This window comes from Chenopodium album, chromosome 14, assembly GCF_948465745.1.
Source record: "Chenopodium album chromosome 14, dcCheAlbu1.1, whole genome shotgun sequence".
In the NCBI taxonomy this organism is placed as follows: Eukaryota; Viridiplantae; Streptophyta; class Magnoliopsida; order Caryophyllales; family Amaranthaceae; genus Chenopodium; species Chenopodium album.
Window position 1 is genome coordinate 20,750,149 of NC_137847.1, and position 7,523 is coordinate 20,757,671.

At 39.4% G+C, this 7,523-nt stretch overlaps 1 non-coding gene across 1 annotated transcript; it reads left to right on the top strand.

Moving 5' to 3' along the window:
* The first annotated feature begins 4,191 nt into the window (after positions 1 to 4,191).
* LOC145580314 (small nucleolar RNA R71) lies at positions 4,192 to 4,297 on the top strand. Its single transcript, XR_014099379.1, has one exon. It is a non-coding gene; the product is annotated as a small nucleolar RNA R71 (small nucleolar RNA).
* The last annotated feature ends 3,226 nt before the right edge of the window (positions 4,298 to 7,523 follow it).

Sequence of the window (7,523 nt, forward strand, 5' to 3'; positions counted from 1 at the left end):
CTTCCAACTCAAGTATGGGTTGTTGAGGCATTTCATTTCTCTTGGAGATGTTCCCAACTCTTTGACATCGGTCACATGTCTTGACAAAGCCCCATGAATCCTTAAAGAGATGTGGCCACCATAATCCGCATTGAAGGACCTTAGTGGCGGTCTTAGAGGCACCCATATGGCCCCCGCTTGGATCCGAATGGCACATTTTTAAGATACTAGGCACTTCTTCGTTTGGCACACAACGTTTAAGTAAACCATCGACCCCACGCTTGTATAAGATGGGATCATCCCACACATAATGCCTTGCCTCTCTCTTGAGCTTCTTTCTTTGATTCTTAGAAAAAAAAAGGAGGAAACTCCCCACATGTGAGAAAGTTCACTAAATCGGCAAACCATGGGAGTTCCCTTGCTTCAATAGCATACAAGAAATCATCAAGCATTCTATCCTCAATTGGAGAACCATCATCTTGAATTTGAAAATCTTCCAAACGAGAAAGATGATCCGCCACAACATTTTCTGCTCCTCTTTTATCCCTAATCTCAATGTCAAAGGTTTGGAGCTCAAGAACCCACCAAATCAACCTTGCCTTTGACTCTTTCTTGGCAAAAAGATACTTGCGAGCTGCATGATCCGTGAAGACAATGGTTTTGGAACCCAATAGATAACAACGGAACTTCTCAAAAGCATGAACTATATCCAAAAATTCCTTCTCCGTTGTAGTGTAATTCCGTTGAGCTCCATTTAGAGTCTTGGACATATAATAGATCACATGAAGTTTCTTGTCCACTCTTTGACCCAAAACACCTCCTATTGCCGAGTCACTTGCATCACACATCAACTCAAATGGTAAATCCCATCTTGGAGCTTGTACAATAGGAGTAGAGATTAGAGCTTTCTTCAACTTATTGAATGCCTCCAAACACTTATCATCAAACACAAAGCCGACATCTTTTTGAAGAAGATCATTAAGAGGCTTTGCAATGAGCGAGAAATCCTTGATGAATCTTCTATAAAACCCGGCATGCCCTAAGAAAGATCTCACTCCCTTTACGTTCACCGGAGGTGGAAGCTTTTCAATGACTTCAATTTTAGCTTTATCCACCTCTATCCCCTTATGAGAGATCTTGTGGCCAAGGACTATGCCTTCCTCCACCATAAAGTGACATTTTTCCTAATTGAAGACCAAGTTCACCTTCTCACACCTTGCAAGGCATTTTTCAAGGTTTTCAAGGCATGCCTCAAATGAAACACCTCCTACGGAGAAGTCGTCCATAAAAACCTCCATCTCCTCTTCCAACATATCTCCAAATATACTCATCATGCATCTTTGAAATGTCGCGGGAGCATTGAAAAGGCCAAATGGCATTCTCCTATAAGCAAATGTACCATATGGACAAGTGAAGGTTGTTTTCTCTTGGTCATCTGGGTGGATAGGGATTTGGAAAAATCCCGAATAACCATCAAGAAAACAATAGAACTTGTGCCTTGTTAGTCTTTCAAGCATTTGATCAATAAAAGGAAGGGGGAAATGATCTTTCTTTGTTGATGTGTTTAGATGTCTATAGTCTATACACATCCTCCATCCCGTGACCGTCCTCGTCGGAATGAGCTCACCTTTCTCATTCTCAACGACGGTCATACCACCCTTCTTTGGGACAACGTGAACGGGAGAAACCCACCTAGAACTAGAAATGGGGAATATGATTCCCGCATCCAAAAGTTTGGTGATCTCCTTTTTCACTACTTCTCCCATCTAGGGGTGTAGCTTTCGTTGCCTCCCAATAGAAGGTAAAGCACCCTCCTCAAGAATTATGTGATGTGTACATAAAGCGGGGCTTATACCTTTGAGCTCATCAATGGTATAACCCAAAGCACTTCGGTGCTTTTTCAAAACACCACACAACTTTTGAGCTTGATGCTCACTCAAAGAAGAGCTAACAATCACGGGAAAAGTGGAGTTGGGTTCCAAAAATTCATACCTAAGGTGTGATGGAAGGGGTTTGAGCTTAACCATTGGAGCACCTTTACCTTCCTTCGATGTTGCCACTTGCAACGCTTCTTGGCTAGAAATGCTCAAACACATTTTCCCTTCATCATCCTCAAAGCTTCCATTGAGCAAATCTTCATACAAACCCATCTCCTTGTTTGGGGTACTTATCTTCTCCTTATTTAACAAAACATTCTCAAGAGCATTGTTATAAGTGAGCAATTGCTCATGCATGGAAGACACCACATGATCGAGAGAATCAATTAACATACAATTTTCTAGAGAAGAACTTGGATACTTCATGCTATCATTCAAATCAAATTCTATCACTTCATCCCCTACTTTGAGCGAAATTTTAGCACTTTTTACATCTATCAAAGCACCCGAAGTAGCAAGGAATGGTCTCCCTAGAATGATGGGGATATTAGCATCTTCATCCATCTCAAGCACAACAAAATCCACCGGAATAACAAATTTCCCGACCCTTAAAGGAACATTCTCTACCTTACCCTTAGGGAACTTAATTGACCTATCGGCCAATTGCAAAGTGATGTTAGTAGGTAAGTGTTCTCCTAGCTCAAGTCTTTGGTACACCGAGTATGGCATAAGGCTAACACTAGCTCCTAGGTCACACAAGGCATTCTCAATTTGCATTTTATAAATGGCACAAGGGATAGAAAAGTTTTCGGGGTCTTTTAGCTTAGGTGGCATCTTGTTCATTATGATAGCACTACAATTCTCGGTCAAGTTCACCGTCTCTACACCATCACATGTTCTCCTACCACTCAAAATATCTTTGAGGAATTTTGCGTAGTTGGGCATTTGGGTGACAACTTCGGTAAATGGTAAAGAGAGATGAAGTTGCTTAAGCATGTCTATGAATCTTCCAAATTGTTCATCTAACTTGTGTCTCATGAATTTTTGTGGATAAGGAAGCTTAGGTTTCACAATCTCTTTCTCCACTCTCACCTCACTAGGCTTCTCAATCTCAACCTCACTCAAAGATACACCATTTCTCTCATCTTCAACCAAAGCCCTTTTTATGCCCTCTTTAGTCTCACTCATCCTAGCCAAACTCTCCTCAAGGATCTTACCACTCCTTGTGACAATATCATTAACCGGTCTCTTAGGATCTAGGCCTTGGGAAGGTAAAGAAGAAGGACTAGCATGGTCTTTCAAAGCATTAGCAAGTTGAGAAATCTGATTTTCAAGCATCTTATTATGAGTCGTCATTTCATTAAATTTCTTATCACTTACGGTCATGTAAGTGTTCAACAACTTTGTTTGATTTTCAATGATTTCTTCCAAATTTGTTCTATGTGAAGAAGAAAAGGATTGAACATAGGAATTATCATTTTGGGCCTTTGGAGCAAATCCGGGTGGAGGGCCTCTTTGAGCATTGTTTTGAAAATTGCCTCTATCTTGATTGTTCCAATTACCCCTACTTTGATTTTGACCATAACCTTGATTATGGTTACCACTTCCTTGATTATGATTCCCATAACCTTGGTTTGGATTACCATAATTTTGGTTTTGATTTTGGCTACTATAACCTTGATTGTTATAGTTACCTCGAGAACCTTGGTTCCCTTGGTTCCTATAACCACCACCTTGGTTATAGTTGTCAAAATTGCCATGATTGTTGTAATTCCTATTCCATTGACCTCTTTGATTCTCAAACCTAGAATCATGATTATTTGACACATAGTTCACATGCTCATTCACATTTCCATCTTGGTCATCACAAACATCCATACATGCATGAGGGCAACTAGAAACATTATGCTCATACGACCCACAATCATCACAAAACAAGCATCCACTAGGCATGTTACTAGAAGAAGGAAGGGGTTGAGAATTAGAAGACGTACCTCTCCCCTTAGTTTGGGAGGGAAGACTTGAAACTTGGTAGGTAGCACTTTCCAACTTTGCCTTGATAGCGGACATCTCCTTCCCCAAGTTCGTCATCTGAGAGGATAGATTGTTGATTGCATTTAGATGATCAACCGAGTACACCGAAGAGCTACTCTTGCTAGTTGACTCTCTTTCTCCATCTTGTCAATCTCTATAATACCTCACTATGTCCTCAATTATGTCCACCACTTCCTCTTCCGTTTTGTTCATGATAGGACCTCCGCCTCCTCCATCTAAACATGATTTTCCTTGAGGGCTAAGACCTCCATAGAAAATTTAAATGATTTGATAGGTTGGAATTCCGTGATGAGGACATTCTCTTTGATACTCCTTGTATCTCTCCCATGCTTCATAGAGGCTCTCATTTGGCTTTTGCTTGAAACCTTGAATCAAAGCTCTAGCTTCCGCCGTTTTCTTTTGAGGATAGAAACGGGATAGAAATTCCTTGGTGACCTCGTCCCATGTCCTTAGAGAATTCGGCTTTACCTCCTTGTCTATCCATTCCAAAGCACGACCTATGAGAGAAAAGGGAAAGAGCTTGAGGCGGATGAATTATTGGGAAATTCCGTTCACCTTGATAGTATTACAATACTTCTCGAACTCCTTGAGATGGTTTAGTGGGCTTTCATGCTTGGCCCCACTAAATTGTCGCCTCTCTATCAAAGTGATCATTGCCGGTCTTATTTCAAAATCATTTGTCGGTGTTGTAGGTGGAGCAATCCCACTCTAAAATCTATATGCACTGGGAATCCCCAATTCTTTCAATGCCACTCTCGGATTTTCTCCCATTATTTCTTGTTCTTCTTGTTGTGGCTCTTCTTCACTTGAAATGCTAGGGCTCAAAGATTGTTTATCACTCCTCAACCTTGCAATATTTCTCTCAATTTCCGGATCAAATGGCACTAGTGAATGATCACGTGCTCTATGCATAAAATCTCAAAAGAAATGGTTAGTAGCACGGCTACAAATGTAGCCTTAAAGAAAATCTTTTTGTATTTTCAATTAATGGTGAAATAGACTCAACAACTATAACAAAGCACCAATATCACTCCCCGGCAACGGCGCCATTTTTGGCACGAGGAAAATGTAGGTTGTACTCTACCCTTTCCTAGAGTCAAAGAAAATTTATAAACACTCGACCAACCTAATACGAGTATATGGTAAGTCAAGGGTCGAACCCAAGGGAATGAATAGGTGTAAGCTATAGCCTAGGTCAAGCTACTTCGAAGTTTGCGGAAGATGCGGTTGGTAACTAAGGTATCAAGAAATCTAGATGAATCGAGAAATTCAATATACTAAACACTAGGGATATGAGTTCCACATGCAAGCTCAATGATTATGCTAATTGAAAGATCACTCAATCAATTCAAACATTGCAAAGGACAAACAATAGTTGCAATCAAAGGAATTCAAGGGCTATCTCCTATAAGCCAAGCTAGGGATCACTATGAATGGCTCGCTAGGAAAATCACAATCAAATTCAATCAATTAAAGCAATTCTCAGATCAAGGGTTCATGTCATTGAAATTTGCAATGCAATCTAGATTAATCTTATAGGTTGATCACTCCTAATCTAATTAATCACATGCACAGCTATGTCAACCAATTTAATTGCACCATTCAAATCAATTTAGCATCATCAACTAGCAAAAATCATCAATCAAGCATGCTTCCCCTTCTCCCTAACAACTAATCTACTCACTAAACATGGTGGAATTAAGAAACAAAACAAATTCAATCAAATTCATATTCATTTAAAGCTAAACCAAAAGAAAGTCAATCAATCAACAATTTCTAAAGCAAGGAATGTAATCTCAATCAAAATCCAAGAAACTAGAAGGAATTGCATTAAAAGTAAATCAAGGGAAAGAAATCTTACAAACATTCATTGAATTGAAGAAGGAATTTCAAAATTAAATTGAAATTTAAGATCAAATTCAAGTACAATCAAGTAAATCTTAAGCTTCTCTCTGTACTTTCTCTCTCTACTATTTCTGGAAAAATTCTCTCTCTAGTACAAAGTTAAGTCGTCCTAAAAAAAGAAAGTCAAAAGCTATAAATAAGAAAAATCGAGCGAAGAGGGCCGCACAGGCCGTGCGCACGCACAGCCCAGCCGCGCGCGCGCACCCCTGTGCGATGCATAGGCTTTGGCTCCTTCGTTTGCTTGATCAAACTCCGCGCTCCCGAGCATCCCCATCATCAGTGCACTCGAGATGATGCCCGCGAACATGGCAGTCCCAAAATGAGCAAATTGACTTGATTATTCACCTACAAAACACAAATAAAACAAAGAGAGGAAGCGTAGCAAGGTAAAACTAACACTAAAATTATGAATTATCAACTAAAAATATGAAAAACTCGTTAAAACCAATCGAGAACTAAAGTGAATTATAAAAAATGGAAAATCAAATAAAACTAAAAGAATTATATGAAAATGATGAAAGAAAATAAAGAAAATGAACCTAAATCTTATTCTTTTGAGCGCCATAAACGACGCTCATCAATTCATGAGAAAATAAAACAGAGAAAAGCTACGGATTTCAAATTACATGAAGACAGAATCTTGAGGTACAAAGGTCGTTGGTATGTACAAAAAAATGTGAGGAGGTAAAGAGAAAGTTGATGGAAGAAGGCCACAATACACCGTATTCAGTACACCCAGGAAGGGACAAGCTATATAAAGACTTGAAAAAGATGTATTGGTGGCCGAGAATGAAGAATGAGGCTGCGAAATTTGTAGCAAAGTGTCTAACTTGTCAGAAAGTGAAGATAGAGCACAAGAGACCACAAGGAACTGTGCAATCATTGGAAATTCCTAGATGGAAATGGGATTGTATTTCAATGGACTTTGTGCCTTGCCTCCCAAAGTCAAAGAGTGGAAATGACACCATTTGGGTAGTAGTGGATAGACTTACAAAATTTGCGATGTTCATACCAATGAAGGAGACCAGGAAGATGGAGCAACTTGCAAAAGCTTACATAAAAAATGTTGTGAATGAAGTTACATGGAGTTCCAAAGGATATTGTGTTTGATAGAGATTCTAGGTTTCTTTCAAAGTTCTGGAAAAGTGTGTAGGAAAACTTTGGTAAACACTTAAGATGAGTATAGCATTTCACCTGGCCACAAATGGTCAAACTAAGAGAACCATTCAGACCTTGGAAGACATGTTGAGAGCTTATGTAATAGACTTCCAAGGGGGATGGGAAGATAGCTTGGACTTAATTGAATTTTCCTATAATAATATAGTTTCCATGAAAGCATTGGCATGGCTCTATTTGAGGCATTATATGGAAGGAAGTCTCGCAACCCAATTTGTTGGAATGACATAAGTGAAACAATTATCTTAGGGCCTCAAATGATCGAAGATACAGTTAAACAAGTAAAGAAGATTCAAGCTAAAATTCAAGCGGCGCAAGATCGCCAAAGAGTTACACGGATTTGAAGCGTAGATAGGAAGAGTTTGAGGTGGGTGACAAGGTATTGTTGAATGTGTCACCAATGAAAGGCGTCATGAGATTTGGAAAGAAAGGAAAGCTTAGCCTAAAGTATAATGGTCCATATAAAATACTACAAAGGATAGGCAAAGTAGCTTATAGGTTGCCCTTACCTATGGAGCTAAGTAAAGTACA